Genomic DNA, 16,781 nt, shown 5'->3' with positions numbered 1-16,781 from the left:
GGGGTCGGAGAGGGAAACAGCCACGCATTAGGGAAACCTTGTATAAAGTGGCCCTTCCTCCGCAGCTGAGACAGTTCAGATGCAGCCACATTGATATGATTGGAGTCGGGCCTCTAGTTTGTCTGTCCACTCCAGCAATGCAGAGGCATGAAAATTCCACCCAGTGCTCCAGCGTTCTTCACCCCTCGAGCACAGACTGCAAACTAATGAGCATTTTAGTGGACTGCAGAACAGTTGAATGACCGGACATGTTGTACAATCTCCTTGTGAAAGCTTGCTGTGGAACAGTCACTGGTGGAGGTGCTCACAGCCCCTTGCAACGTCATCATCGCGGTTTGGACCAATCTCCCTCATGCTTCAAGCTAACAGTGCAGCCTTGCAGTGCGGGTTAGGAGAATGCCTGCACCTGAGCTGAGAGCACAGCATGTAGTATAGTGGGCAAAGCTGCTGCCAATTTGTCGGATAAAGTGGGGCAGAGGTAGGCGGGGTTTCGGGCAACCATGCAGCGCACTAAACTCTGGCCATCCAAGTGGTGGCCAGCCTTCTCCGGTATGCGTTAAGGGGCCTTCAGACTTAACCAAGCAAGGTTCTTAGTGCACTCAAGCTAACCCACGTGTATCTCTCTTTTATCCTACAGGAGGAGTACATCAGGAGCATGGAGCTGGTGACCTAGATGTATGCCTCATGGAGTGGAGACGAAGGAGAAGAGAGTGACAGAGGCACCTGGCTGGGCAGAGGGAAGAGCAGCACCCTCAGGAAGAAGGGGCAACTGGGGCTCCCGCACAAGCTGCTGAAGAGCCACGTTACTGGTCGGCGCCTAGATAGACCCAAGGTCTATAGACGTCATATTTCATTTCTGCAGATGACCGAGAACCAGTGCCATCAAAAACTGCACATGTCTCAGAGATTGGTCAGTCACACCTGCTGCTGCAGGATTTGGCACAGCGGGTACATGGAGGGCATCGACTGCCCGCAGCTGCCAAAATGACTGCAGCGTTCAATTTTTACACCAGTGGCTCCTTTCAGGGCTTCACAGGTTGCCTCTGTAGGATATCACAAGCATCCACTCACAAATGTATCCATGAGGTTATGGATGCCATCTTTGCGAGGGCACAAAAGTTTGTGCATTTCACCCGGGACCAGGAAAGACAGTACGCAAGAGCGCTGGGATTTTCCCGGATCTCAGGTTTCCCACAGGTGGAGGATGCCGTTGACTGTACTCACATGGTGCTCAGATCTCTATGGCAACAAGCGATCAACAACATCAACTGCAACAGATTCCATTCGCTGAATGTACAGCTGATGTGCAACCACCAAAAACACATCTTGCAGGGGTGTGCATGGTTCCCAGGAAGCATCCATGACTCCTACATTCTCAGTCAGTCACAGGTTCCTGACTTATTCCAGGGTCTATAGAGGCTACAATGATAGCTTCTCGGAGACAAGGGCTATGCATAGAGGACGTGACACCCATGAGGTGGCCTCAGAATTCAGCCCTTTAAAACCTGGCGCTGCAATAGGAAGAGCAGCTGTTTGAGGATATGGAGGAACTGGATGTCTCCTCCAATGAGGAGGACGGTGATGAGGGTGAGTAGGCCCTTGAAGGCGATGAGGTCATTGCACTGGCCTAACGAGGCAGGCGCACTTGGGAGGTCCTCAATACTGTTAATATTGTGGAGGATGATGATGACATGCAGTAAGGAGACACCATAGATCTTTACATTGCATCTATGAAAGTTTGATTCCAGTCTGGCTGATGGCAACACACATACCCTCTGCGATCAGGGTCATATCATGGAGACACAGCTGTGAAACTTTAAATGCACCTGATCCTTTGTCAGCTTTCAGGACCTGACCCCTTCAGAAGCACAGCATCACTGGTCACAGGTGCTGACGAAAAGGGGCCAGCCCCACCTTAAAGGTGCTGAGAGCACACAGAGAGAATGATAGAACTCTGTGACACCTGCCCATGACATTCTGGCAGCAATGATAAGCACCATCAATATGCAGGCATCAGTAATGTGTCCAGTGAGGCCGGACCATCACTCTGGTCTGAAGGCTGCACAGAGCACAGGGAAGAGGCCCTGGACTGAGACACCTGCCTTTATCTTGTGCAGAAAGATTTCACATCTGAGTGACATGAACACTACTCATCAGAACAAGGAGCTATAGGCAGGGAGACATTCTTGAGAGTTTATTGACAATAGTGAACATTATGTACAAGTGATTAGCTCCCATGTCCAGGCTGTGCAACTACATCTTCATAACCTTCCTAATCCTGCCGCTATGTCTTGATGCACCTCCAACATCTACAGCAGAGGTGGAGAAGCCTGTGACTGCTACACCCTGTCTGTGTTCACCTTGACAGGCATCCTCTGGAAGGTTGCAAACTGGAGGGCCACAGCCTGCTTTCAGAGTCCTGCAGCATGTCAGTGGCACCTTCCTCGGCATGTGGAGCTGCTGAGGTCACAGAAAGAGCGAATTGGTTTGGGCCGGACACTCCCGAAGTAACCTGGATGGATGGCCCCGGAGGGTGCACCTGCTGATCCTCCTCCATATGGGTACCTGAGGGCTCCTGGCTGACTCCTTGAGGTGAAGGGGTAGCTGTATTGAGATCGGGCTGCCCACACCCCTTTCACGGACACACTATTGGAGGACAACTATGGCGTCAACAATGGTGTTCAGCCCACGCAACAGTGCAGGACCAACGTCCTGGACCAAGGTCTCCATGGCGGCTACCATTCTACCAGTGTTGGCCTTGGTGCATTGGCATGCCGGTGCTATCACCTCAGCCATTTCCTTGTTTCCCATTATTAATTCCCCAGCTTCGCTCTATAAGGGATGATTGCTCATTTTAGTTTCTGGCTTCTCCACTGTGCCTTGCAATCTGAGGAGTGCAGCGGACATCTCTTCCTGATGTTCTGGAGCTTGCCTTTGCAGCTGCAGTAAATGCAGTCGAAACCAGAGGCTCGGCATCTAACTTGGAGTCAACAGATTGCTGGCCTCTGGCAGTCCTCTGAGTGTAGGAGATCTGAGAATTTCCCGCTTCCGCTTGCTGTGGATCAGAAAGGGCGATGTGCTTACCAGATTTTGATCTCAAGGCTACTCTAAAGCTAGGTCCCACTGAGGTGTGTGTCTCTGCGCTGGTGGAGGGTGTGACTGAGCGTTGTGATGGGCCTTCAGTGAGGGTGTCTTCAGTTTCCTCTTCAGGGCTTGATTGAAGGCCCGGGTCGCTTACTCCATCAGCTGTTTCCTACATGTGCCAGTGAAAGCAAGGAGAGTGCATGACAGGGGTCTGCAGAACAGGACACATCACTCACAGCATGGTTGTTTTATGGATGTTGCACTGCTGGACTCTCACTTGGTAGACCACCGCCGACCTCACCGTTAGCACAGGAATGGCCCAGATCCTTGCTGGCAAGCTGGATGGCTCTATTTTCAAAGTCCGTGAGGACCTTGATTTCAGGCATTCCTCCACCAGTCTGTGACCTCTCCCTCTTGTTGGGTCCCTTGCTGTTTGTGGTATATATAAGCGATTTAGACTTGAACGTTGGAGGGTTGATCAGTAAGTTTGCAGATGACACAAAAATTGGTGGGGTGGTAAATAGTGAGGAGGATAGCCTTAGATTACAGGAGGATATAGACGAGCTGATCAGATGGGATGATCGGTGGAAAATGGAATTTAATCTGGGTAAGTATGAGGTGATGCACTGGGGCAGGACAAACAAGGCAAGGGGATATGTGATGAATGGTAGGATCCTGGGAAGTACCGAGGATCAGAGGGACCTTGGTGTGCATGTCCACCAGTCCCTTAAGGTAGCGGGACAGGTAGATAAGGTGGTTAAGAAGGCATAGAATATAACAGCAGGGAGGTTATGCTGGAACTGTATAAAACACTGGGTAGGCCACAGCTAGAGTATTACATGCAGTTCTGGAATTCACATTATAGGAAGGATGTGATTGGACTAGAGAGAGTACAGAGGAGATTTACCAGGATGTTGTCTGGGTTAGAGAGTTTCAGTTATGAGGAGAGATTAGATAGACTGGGGTTATTTTCCCTAGAATAGGGGAGATTGAGGGGGGACATGATTGAGCTATTGATGATATGAGGAGCATAGGTGGGGTAGACAGGAAAGAACTTTTCACCTTGGTGGAGGGATCAATAACCAGAGAACATAGATTTAAGGTAAGGGGCAGGAGGTTTAGAGGGGATGTGAGGAAGAATTTTTTCACCCAAAGGGTGGTGGGAATCTGGAACTCACTGCCTGAAAGGGTGGTAGAGGCAAAAACCCTCATAACATTTAAGAAGCATTTGTGCTGGAAAATGGGATTAGAATAGTTAGGTACTTGTTTGACTGGTGCAGACTTGATGGGCTGAAGGGCCTTTTTCTGTGCTGTAGACCTCTATGACTTGATAAATAGAGATGAAGGGAGTGCAAGCAGGATGCCTGCCAGGCCAGATGATAAGTATGCCTGTCACATGTGGGTGGTGAGTGGTCCGACGGACAGGATGAGGACAATGAAGGCGTGTTTGAGAGAGTGAATGGTGATGACCCTTGAACTGGCAGTGGGTGAGATCCTTGTGGATCTGTGATGGGTTTGTGAGTGTGCAAGTTCAGAGTGATGAGAAGAGTGACTTACCCTGGTGGAACAGAGGAGATTACTCACCCTTTTTCGGCACTAGGTGGCTGTCCTCTTTTATCGGGCATTGGCACTGACAACTGCTGCCACCACCTCCCCTGCTGGATTGGTGATGTTTCTGCCCCTCCTGCAGCCAGAGTAGGTGTAGAGGACATTATGGTGGGCCTCCACGATGTCCAAAAGGCGCTCAAGGGGTGCATCATTAAGCTGCAGTCTTCTTGCATGACAGGCCATGCCTTCTGTTCAGCAGTCCTTGTCTGGAAGCACTGAAAGGTATTCATGCGGCTGCACTTTAAATGTGCTGCCCAGCTTGATGAAGTGGCAAGGTAACTGCCATCGAAGTAGTGTGTTTCCCTGGACTGTATAACTAATGAGGTGGGATTGGGACGGTACAGCGTGAAAAGTCGCTATTGTGGCCGGTGGGTAAAACATCCGTTCTCCCGTCCATTACTGCACTTAGTGCAAATCTGGGATGATTCCACCCAGGGGGTTTTGTGAACTTGGAGAAGATGTGCTTTGTCAATGCTGCAGGAGTCCCATTATGTATCTGTTCAGATTATAAAGAATTAGCCAGCTTGGTTTTCTGAGTTTAAACAAAGAACAAGATAGGTTTATTGACGCTACTTTCAGAATTAAGAAAAAACTAGGTAAATCACAACCACATATGTCACACACATTCCCTGGGCCCACACACAATAGTACAGATAGTGGAATAAGAGGATGGTCTAAAAGATTTTTTACAGTTCATGAAGAAAATAACCAAACAAAGGAATACACGGTTAACTCTCCTTTAGCTGGTCCCAATGTGGTGATTCCACATTATGGCCATTTTTTTCCTGAGCGTAGTTGCATGGAGCAGATTTCCATGTTTTATTCCAAAAAGAGCTCCGTTTGCAGTAGATTTCTCAGGATCATTACTTTGCAAATCTAGGCATAACACTGAACACACATTCGTTTAGATAATATCACCAACTTTAACTTTAACACCTATGTGTTCTATTGTACTATTGTCGTTGACATCTTTTGATGATCTGCTTCTATCACTGCTTGTTTGTCCCTACAACCACACCAACCCCCTCCACCTCTCTGTCTCTCTATCTCTCCGCCCCCCACACACACACCTTAAACCAGCTTATATTTCAGCTCTTTCCTGGACTCGAACTCAAGTTCTGTCGAAGGGTCATGAGGACTCGAAACGTCAACTCTTTTCTTCTCCGCCGATGCTGCCAGACCTGCTGAGTTTTTCCAGGTAATTCTGTTTTTGTTAGGCATAACACTTTTGTGCGAGAGAGAGAGAGATAAAGAGAAATAGCTTCTTTGCAGCCTTTCAGTATACTTTCTGATCTCTCTGACATGGATCAACAGTTCCAAAAATCCTGCTGGCTGTACATTCCAGAGGAATTCTATTATCATGTCTGCTGTAGTTACTGTTTTGTAGAACAGGTAATTGATTTTTGATGTCTAATCTTAGGAACCTTTGAAGAGTATCATGGTAGTGGGAAAACCAACAGGATTTGGCTTTTTTCACACTCCCCAGGGGGTTTGGGTGTTTGTTCCCTTTTCATCCCACTTGGTTGGAATGCAAGTTGTATATTCTGGCTGGCTGGCAGTCCTCCATTGTCTCAATAGGATTACAGGTTTTTTTTTTAAATTTAGCCAGCAAAAGAAGAATTAGAAAGTGTATCTTTTTTTTGTAAAAAGTACACCCTTGTAACAGTAGATATTTCCTTGCTTAGAACTGATTTACAGCTGAAGTTGAAAATCAATTCCCATGTATACATTTAGGTTTCCAAAGAATAGTCATCTCCTAACAATAGCATGTTTGTTTTAAAAATACTTTAAAAAATAATTTTATTTTAATACATTTTTACATGTCTGTTTAATTGACAAACAGCAGTCCTCATACTCTTGCTCTAAACTTTAAATCACCTCTCTCCTGTCCACCCCTCGTGCCGAACATTAGCAGAGAGGACAGGCCAACTATCTGTTCTCAGACCTCTGGCTTTGATGATCTGAATCAATTTCTAGAAGGTATGTGATTGAACAACTTGTATTTTGATTTTCTCTTCCTTCCTTGCTTATGCTCATAGCTCCCGCTACCCTCCTCAGCTGAGACTGAAGAAGTCAATATGTGAAGGAATGCCAATCCATATCCATATAGTGCAGGCAATAAATTGCAGGACCACAGGGAAAGAGCAGGGGTGTGGGACTAAATGGATAGCTTTTTCAAAGAACCAGCACAGGCATTCTGGGCTGAATAGCCTCCTCCTGTATCATTCTCTGATTCTATATCCTCCTGTCTAGGGTGTAGTTGCTAATGTACTGATATGCAGTGCCGCCAGAACATGGATGGAGAGTAACCGGAAACAAGCCTCACTTTCTGCATGAACTACCCTTTTGATTGCTTTACTTCCTGTCAAACTATTCTTTGCTGCTTTTCATCAAGGGATGTTAGGGATGGGCAATAAATGCTGGCCTTGCCAATGATGCTTATATCCCATGAAAGAATAAAATATATTGAAGTATATTGAAATGCAGTTACAATCAAACCTTATAATAACAAAGTCTATTACTAGTAGCCAAATTCTTCCGAAAATCACAGTTGGAAAATAAACACTCCTATTGCCTGATTCGGATTTTCCAACACCATCAGCTTTGTTATATTTGTACCAGCCACATGATAAATTGACTTGATCTCCCTTGCAGTGTATTATGTTATCAGCAATCCTGGATCGGACTACTGCCAATGGTTTTCGACACTATGCATTTTCCCATTCCCGGCTGAAGCTCCAGTATAATTAGTAGAGAGGATGAAAGCACATTAGCGCAGAAAATGATAATAAATATTAATATTTGTATTTATACAGGTCTTTTCACATTAAAACACCTCAGAAGTGCTTTACACAATGGGCAGAATTGTCCCAGAATTGCACTTGGTGCAGTACTGGGCGTGAATAAAGTTGTTTTACCCACCGGCCGCAATAACGTGTTCTCGTGGCCTATCATCCCATTCTTGGTGTGTGCTGCCTCACTAACAATGGGAGAAATGCTCAGGATTGCTGGTGGGGGCTGCTTGGACTTGCCTCAGCATTTCCTCGCTGCATGCACCATATTTAAAGTGCACCAGAACACAGCTTACATCATGTCTTCAGTCCAGGACTGCTCCAGGTGACAGATGGCCCCGAAAGCAACGAGGCAGCCCCCAAATTTAGTGACCCCCTCTAGCGCACCTGATGGACTCAGTGGAAGGCACCATGATGTCCTCTACACCTGTTCTGGCTGCAGGAGTCTACCAGAGTCACCAACCCAGCTTGGGAGGCAGTGGCAGTGGCGGTCAGTGGAGGTCAGTGCTACCAGTGCAGGAAGAGGATGAATGCTTTCACTAATTCCGCCAGGATAAGCCAACCACCTCATCACTCTCAACTCTCACACTCACAAACCCATCACACATCCACAGGGATCTCACACCTCAAGGGACAACACCACTAACTCTCACACACACCCTCACATCTCCATCAGGCTCATATCCCCTGGAGCTCGCGTCCTCATCCTGTCCATGGCTCCGCTCAGCACACAGACATTCCATGCAGTGCTATGTGTCCTGCTCACACTCTCACCATCTGTTTTCTTGCAGGAGAAGCTGGTTCACAACAGCAGGGAGAGGTTCCAGGCCAGGGAAGGGGGGTGTGGAGTGGCCCACATTAGGCCCTTCACTCACTTTGAGGAGCATGTTTTCATGCTGACTGGTGAGAACATGGACCGTGCCTGCAGCAATGGTGAAGTCGGCAGCAAACACCCACGTGAGGATCCTGCACCACATCATCCCTCTCTCAACGCAACTGTGAGTGCTCTCTCTCCTGCTTTTGAATCTGCTGCCTTGCAATAATCATCTCTACTTTAGTTCACAGGGAGCTCTGCCAAGCAACCAACACCCTCAACCAGACAGTCCCTCAGCTCCATCAAGGTCCTCACCTCCAGCCAAAAGGACAACTCCTCCATTGCAGAGCTGGAAATAGGCAGCCTAGAAAACCCATCACTGCGCTTACCCACACCCTGCACCAGCGCAGATACACACACCTCAGTGGGACCTAGATCTAGAGCAGGCTTGGGTTCACAATCTGATGGTCACTATACAGACACGTGTCTGCAGAAGGAGGAGGCAGGTTCAGTCGAGCTCCCTGGCACTGGGAGGACTGCTGGGGAAGAGGCAGCTGTGAGGTCCAAGTCACATGACGAGCATCTGGATTTGGCCTTCCAATTCATCGTGGAGAGTCAGCAGAAGGCGGAGGAACATCACACAGGGCTGCTGGAAGCCCTCAACAGAGTGGCATGCAAGTCAAAGGAATGTGTTCACTTGCTCTCTGATGATGTGGTGCCCCCATTTGCATGTATGGAGGTCTCCACGGGAAGGATGGCAGATGCCATTGGAGATCCTGGTCCAGCAGAACACAGAGATGTGTGCAGACCTGCACTCCATCATGGTAGCCATGGGTGTGTTCTTGCAGTGGCAACGCGAGGGGGAAACAGGGTACCCCGATGTCCCTCCAGTTATTCCCTTCCTGTAAAGGAATCAGGCTGGGGCCCTGGGCACCCGATGGGAGGAGGAGTGGCAGTTGGACACCCCTGGGTCATCCACTCATGAATCTCAAAGGCTGTCCTCTCCCTCTGAGACCTCTTTGCCAGTGACTCCCTCAACCTCAACCTCTGTCACTGCAGAGAGAGCAGCTGGCTCACAGGAGGACAGCCACAGCAAGCTTCATGAGTACTCCCACTGCATCTACCCCCACTTGCAATTCAGCTTCACACAGCCAGACCAACAGTGATTCTGAAGGGAGAAGTATGTGTGGCAGGGCCTTTCGGAGCCTTGTGCAAGCATTCTCCCATGCACATGGAACCTTCATTCATCACACTCATCTCACTGTCCCGAGCGTTTTCAATGCTGCCTGCTGGGGTTCTCTTTCAGTTGTCCATCTGAGCTGACCTGGATCTCTGCCCACCCACTGATCACACTCCCATGCAGCACCTGTGCCCCTCCAACTCGAGGCTCCACTCACTTTTGATTTTGACATCAGTGGTAGAAATGAAGTATCCTGTCAGCTCCTCTGCCCTTTCTGCTCCCCAGTCACCCATGCCCTTTGCCCATCACCATGGACCACCCGGCAAACATTCCACCTCCCCACCATCGCCTACCAACCCAAATCCTTTTCTTCCCAGGATGTCCAGGTGAAAGTGCATGTTCCCAACCTTACTGAGCATCTCATACCAATTCACATCGACCTCCCTGACCTCCTCCTTCCCACCTCCAGAGTCCTTGTCTGCCTCCTAGTCCCCATCAACCACCCTCGCCATCCATTCTACCACTACCAACACATCCTCCCATCCTACCAGCTCCCTCTGCCAACTCTCATTCCCTCTTACCACACCTACCCTCAGTCCGCTCCCCAGGAGGCAGTCATGGACTCCACAGACCCGTCCCTTGCAAGTCCATCTGGACATTCCATCCCCCCCCCTTAATCCCTCCTACACCCTTACTCCCTCCCCTACCCTTACTCCCTACCCCCCTGTGAACCTCCCCCACTCCAAACTCCCTCCTTCCCCCAGACACCTTTCCCCTTCTGAAGTCTGTCCTCCACACAGACACATCCCTCCCCTCTGAACTCCTTCCCCACTCCAAGCTCCTTCCACCCTCCAAACTCCCTTACACCTTCCTCCATCCTTACCTTCCCATTTGCTGCATTCTCCTCTGTTTCCCCCTCCTCCACTGTAATCCCTCCTTCCCCCTCCCAACCTCATCCCCCATGAAAACTTTTGTCCCCGCTTCAACCTCACCACCCCCGACATGTTTGCCCTCCCGCCTTCTCCTAACCTCACCCCTGACCCCCTGTACACACATCTTCTTCTTTCAATCAAACCTAGACATTCCTCTCCCACACCTCACCACCACCCCCGGTATGTATGGCCAGAGTGGACTGAGAGCAGCTATGTTTAGGTAAATCTGCATCAGAGCAGTGGGACTCATTCAAGAAGAAAATAGGGAGAGTACAGGGCCAACATATTCCAGTAAAGACAAAGGATGGGACCAATAAATCCACAGAACCCTGGACGTCAAGGGATATACAGGATTGGATAAAGAGTAAAAGGGAGGCTTATGGCAGATACAGAGGGCTCAAAACAGTGGATGCCCTAGAGGACTATAGAATGTGTAGGGGGGAACTTAAAAAGGAAATTAGGAGAGCAAAAAGGGGGCATGAAAAAACATTGGCAGGTAAAATAAAATCCAAAGTTATTTTACAAGTACATTAAGAGTAAGAGGATAACTAGGACACATGTAGGGCCCATTGAGGACCATAGTGGTAATTTGTGCGTGGAGCCGGAAGACAAAGGTAGGGTTCTAAATGAATACTTTGTGTCAGTGTTCACAAGTGAGAGGGACGATGTGGGTATGGAAATCAGGCAGAAGGACTGTGATGCAATTGAAGAAATTAGCACAAAAAGGGAGGAGGTTCTAAGTGGTCTGACAGGCTTAAAAGTAGATAAATCTCCAGGCCCGGATGAAATGTATCCTAGGCTGTTGAGTGAGGCAAGGGAGGAGATAGCAGGGGCACTGGCAATAATTTTCAAAATCTCTCTTTTTAAACAATTTAGACTTGAATGTCGGAGGGTTGATCAGTAAGTTTGCAGATGACACGAAAATTGGTGGGGTGGTAAATAGTGAGTAAATAGCCTTAGATTACAGGAGGATATAGATGAGCTGGTCAGATGGGCTGATCAGTGGCAAATGGAATTTAATCTGGATAAGTGTGCGGTGACGCACTGGGGCAGGATAAACAAGGCATGGGAATACACAATGAATGATAGGACCCTGGGAAGTACTGAGGATCAGAGGGACCTTGGTGTGCATGTCCATCAGTCCCTGAAGGTAGCGGGACAGGTAGATAAGGTGGGTAAGAAGGCATATGGGATACTTGCCTTTATTAGCCGAGGCATAGAATATAAGAGCAGGGAGGCTATACGGGAACTCTATAAAACATTGGTTAGGCCACAGCTACAGTATTGCCTGCAGTTCTGGAATCCACATTATAGGAAGGATGTGATTGCACTAGAGAGAGCGCAGAGGAGATTTACCAGGATGTTGACTGGGCTGGAGAGTTTTAGTTTTGAGAAGAGATTGGATAGACTGGGCTTATTTTCCCTGGAGCAGAGGCAATTGAAGGGGGACATGATTGAGGTGTATAAAATTATGAGGGGCATAGATGGGGTAGACAGGAAGGAACTTTTCCCCTTGGTGGAGGGATCAATAACCAGAGGATATAGATTTAAGGTAAGGGGCAGGAGGTTTAGAGGGGATGTGAGGAAGAATTTTTCACCTAGAGGGTGGTGGGAATCTGGAACTCACTGCCTGAAAGGGTGGTAGAGGCAGAAACCCTCATAACATTTAAGAAGTATTTGGATGTGCACTTGCGATGCCATGGCATACAAGGCTATGGGCCTAGTATTGGAAAATGGGATTAGAATAGTTAGGTACTTGTTTGACTGGCGCAGACTTGATGGGCCGAAGGGCCTTTTTATGTGCTGTAGACCTCTATAACTCTATGACTCTATGACCTTCATCTCTCAGTCAAACCTAGACCATCCTCTCCCACACCACCTCCCCACCCCGGTAAGCCTTCCTCTTCCATTCAGAGCTGTACTTATCTCTCCCCCAACCCAGATCACCAATCATCTGTAGCAGCCTATGGCTAAGACAGTGATGTTCCCAAGCAGACCTGAAGCGTCAACGGAGACCTCCCACCTTCCGTGAGCTGCTTTGTGGCAGATCCATGTCCATGTGAACCCACCAGCATGCGATGCACATTTCCCTCCAGGGTCCAGTAGCCATAGGGCTCCAGCATCTTCTGCTCCTCAGATGCCCACAATCTGTGCAAAGCCTAATGGTAAGTTACGGCTACTGCATGTCACACTTGTCCAGGCGTGTTCTGCGTCGATATGTTTTTCCACTGGCTTAACAGAAAGTCAAGCATGGGGGGGTGATTCCGGCTGGGCCTTACTTTGCATTCCATTAGCAGGTTGCAAAATGGTTTCATGCTGGCCTCCAGCGGGATTCGCTGTCTGCTTACGTCATCAGATGATGCTGCTGTGCTTTTCACGCCAGCATGAAACAGATTTCAGATAGCACAGCAGGGCTCACTGAGCAGAAATAAAGTGTTTCAGTTATGATACCCTATAGGCCGCTGGAATTTACACCTATAAGGCTGGACTTTCAACTACAGTGGGACTGTATAAATGGTCTATCTGAGCTCAGTGGAAATAAAGATCAGGTTGACATATACCAGATGCGCGAGGCAGTGCAATACATTTAAGATCCTGCTGAATTTAAAGGTTTGACCCATCTATTCTTCTGCTATTGTACCATTAATATACAATTCTACTCATTCTAATAGCTGTGGCCCTGACCTGAGCAGAGGCGACAGAGAGGAGGATAAGAGAGGTAGGGTAGAAGGGAGAGAAGGGTTCTTAGCTGGAGACCTCATCTGCCCAGTACGTTCAGGGAGCAATTCACCCACCTCAATCTGCACAAGGGATAGTGCTTTCGGCACCTCCACTTCACTAAGGACAGCCTCACTGAAATCTTCCAACTGCTGCAATCAGCCCTGCAATCTTGGAGCAAGGTGAGGGCAGAATTATCAGAGGTTGTGAGGTGTGATGAAACTGAAATACTTAATTTGAAATTGGAGTCTGGAAACCAGGGTCTGTTGAGCATGTGCCGCTAGGAAATGGCTGCACATGCACAGTTCAGGGACTGGCCCTGTGCGCCTACACAGAAGCAATGAAGAACAAACGATGACCTGAACTGGAGTGCCATTATCAAGGAAGGTGCCCTAAGGAGTAGGACATAGGGAGGGGGACTGAGAGAGGTCTCAGAAGAAGGTCCCAGGCACAGGCAAAGCAAGGGATCGGGAAGAGGTCCCAGAAGTCAAGTTAATAGAGAGGACCAGAGCAATAGGTTCTGAGTTAAAGCGAGACCAGAGCTGTGAGAAGCAGACTTTAAGTAAAGCGGGCTTGAAAGAAGCCCTGAAGATCTGAGAAGGCAGCCGAAGGTTGGTGACTGCCTTTTGGAGCAGTGGTGTTCTGCTTGGCACAGTTGAAGATCTGAAATTGTGCTTGGAAGGTGAAGCTCGATCCAGGGGAACAGAGTCTTGGAAGGTGAAATTGAAACCCTGGAGATGGATCCTTGTTGAAGCCATCTGAGTGTGAGCAACATTTGAAAAGAATTTCAAGGCAGGTTCTTCAAATATGGAGATTGGAAGCTCTTGCGAGAAAGTCTAAGGTTATGTGAGATTAGTTGGCTGAAAATGTGACAAATGTTTGGGTGGGTTGTTGGGAAATCCATGGATTCTGCTTTGGCCACATCTGTTATTTACTTTGGAGTGTGGTGTGTCTGACCCACAGTTTACCTGTTAATTCACATGTGCCTCATGCTTACTCTGAATGTTAGAGTAGAAGATAGTTATTGTAAATTATTTATCTGTCTGAATGTGTATGTGTCTGTAAAGATATCGCTGGGGTAAAAGAATAATGCTATTTGAATCATTTTCTTGTGTCGGTATTGAGATCTTTCCAACCTTATTATCTGGTGTTATATAGTTCATCATTCATGTTTAATAAATATTTTATTTTTGTGTTATAAGTTCATCAGCAGACTTCTATGAAATTGTTCGGAAACCTTTCTCCATGGTTTCTAAAAAAAATGTTAGTCTCTATCAAGCCAGAATTCACTCTGGGACCTGATTTGTACATCAGCTGAGATTGTAACAGAAAACAACCACAGCCATTAATGTTAATGCATTGGCTTCTTTCCAGGCTGGAGCAGGCAACATCTGAAACATCTCCCAGTTTGTCATCAACTGTTGTGTAGGGAAAATCACCGAAGCTCTGTAAGCAAAAAGAACTGCATATATTACATGTTCACTTGCCACAGAGAAGCAAGTGGAGTGAACATGCAGCGTCATCAGGACAGCAGGCTTCCATAACACCATAAGACATAGGTGCAGAAATTAGGCCATTCGGCCCATCGAGTCTGTTCCGCCATTCAATCATGGCTGATAAGTTTCTCAACCCCATTCTCCGGCCTTCTCCCCATAACCTTTGATCCCCTTCCCAGTCAAGAACCTATCTATCTCGGTCTTAAATACACTCAATGACCTGGCCTCCACAGCCTTCTGTGGCAATGAATTCCATAGATTCACCACTCTCTGGCTAAAGAAGTTTCTCCTCATCTCTGTTCTAAAAGGTCTTCCCTTTACTCTCAGGCTGTGCCCTCGGGTCCTAGTCTCTCCTACTAATATAAACATCTTCCCCACGTCCACTCTATCCAGGCCTTTCAGTATTCTGTAACTTTCAGTCAGATCCCCCCTCATTCTTCTAAACTTCATTGAGTATTGACCCAGAGTCCTCAAATGTTCCTCATATGTTAAGCCTTTCATTCCTGGGATCGTTCTCGTGAACCTCCTCTGGACCCCCTCCAGGGTGAGCACATTCTTCCTGAGATACGGGGCCCAAAATTGCTCACAATATTCTAAATGTGGTCTGACCGGAGCCTTATAAAGCCTCCGCAGCACATCCCTGCTTTTATATTCTAGTCCTCTCGAAATAAATGCCAACATTGCATTTGCCTTCCTAATGACCGCGTCAACCTGCAAGTTAACTTTAAGAGAATCCTGGACTAGGACTCCCAAGTCCCTTTGCACTCCAGATTTCTGAATTCTCTCCCCATTTAGAAAATAGTCTATGCCTCTATTCTTCCTACCAAAGTGCATGACCTCACACTTCCCCTCATTGTATTCCATCTGCTACTTCTTTGCCTATTCTCCTAACCTGTCTAAATCCTTCTGCAGCCTCCCTGCCTCCTCAATACTACCTGTCCATCCATCTATCTTTGTATCATCTGCAAACTTAGCCAGGATGCCCTCAGTTCCTTCCTCTAGAAATTAATGTATAAAGTGAAAAGTTGTGGTCCCAATACTGACCCCTGCGGAACTTTACTAGTCACCGGCCGCCATCCTGAGAAGGACACCTTTATCCCCACTCTCTGCATCCTGCCAGACAGCCAATCTTCTATCCATGCTAGTACCTTGCCTCTAACACTATGGGCTCTTATCTTACTGAGCAGTCTCCTGTGCGGCACCTTGTCAAAGGCCTTCTGGAAGTCCAAGTAGATAACATCCATTGGCTCTCCTTTGTCTAAGCTACTCGTTACCTCCTCAAAGAATTCTAACAGATTTATCAGGCATGACCTCCCCTTGATGAAACCATGCTGACTTTGCCCTATTTTACCATGCACTTCCAAGTATTCTGAAATCTCATCCTTAATAATGGACTCTAAAATCTTACCAACGACTGAAGTCAGGCTAATTGGCCTGTAATTTCCCATCTTTTGCCTCACTCCCTTCTTAAGTAGGGGTGTTCTATTAACGATTTTACAGTCCTCTGGGACCCTCCCTGACTCCAGTGATTCCTGAAAGATCACCACTAACGCCTCCACTATCTTTTCAGCTATCTCCTTCAGAACTCTGGGGCGTAATTATCTGGTCCAGGAGATTTATCCACCTTCAGACCTTTCAGTTTTCCTAGCACCTTGTCCTTGATAATGGCCACCATAGTCACCCCTTCCCCCCGACTCTTTTGAGCTTTGGGGATGTTACTTGTGTCTTCCACCGTGAAGACTGATGCAAAGTACCTATTCAGTTCCTCCGCCATTTCTTTGTTCCCCACTTCTCCAGCGTCATTTTCCAGTGGCCCAATGTCCACTTTTGCCTCTCTCTTACCCTTTATATATCTAATAAACTCTTGCAATCTTCTTTTATATTACTGGCTAGTTTTTCCTCATATTTGATCTTCTCCCTCCTTATTTCTTTTTTAGTTGTCCTCTGTTGGTCTTTGTAGGCTTCCCAATCCCCTGGTTTCCCACTGTCTTCGCCACATTGTATGCTTTCTCTTTAGCTTTTACGCTGTCCCTGACTTCCCTTGTCAGCCATGGTTGCCTCGTCCTCCCTTTAGTATGTTCTTCTTCCTAGGGATGAATTTTTGCTGTGTCTCCCAAATTACTCCCAGAAACTCCTGTCATTGCTGTTCCACTGTCT

This window comes from Carcharodon carcharias, chromosome 1 (assembly GCF_017639515.1).
Source record: "Carcharodon carcharias isolate sCarCar2 chromosome 1, sCarCar2.pri, whole genome shotgun sequence".
Taxonomy (NCBI): Eukaryota; Metazoa; Chordata; class Chondrichthyes; order Lamniformes; family Lamnidae; genus Carcharodon; species Carcharodon carcharias.
The sequence above is the reverse complement of the archived record's forward strand: the minus strand, read 5'-3'. Positions refer to the sequence as shown.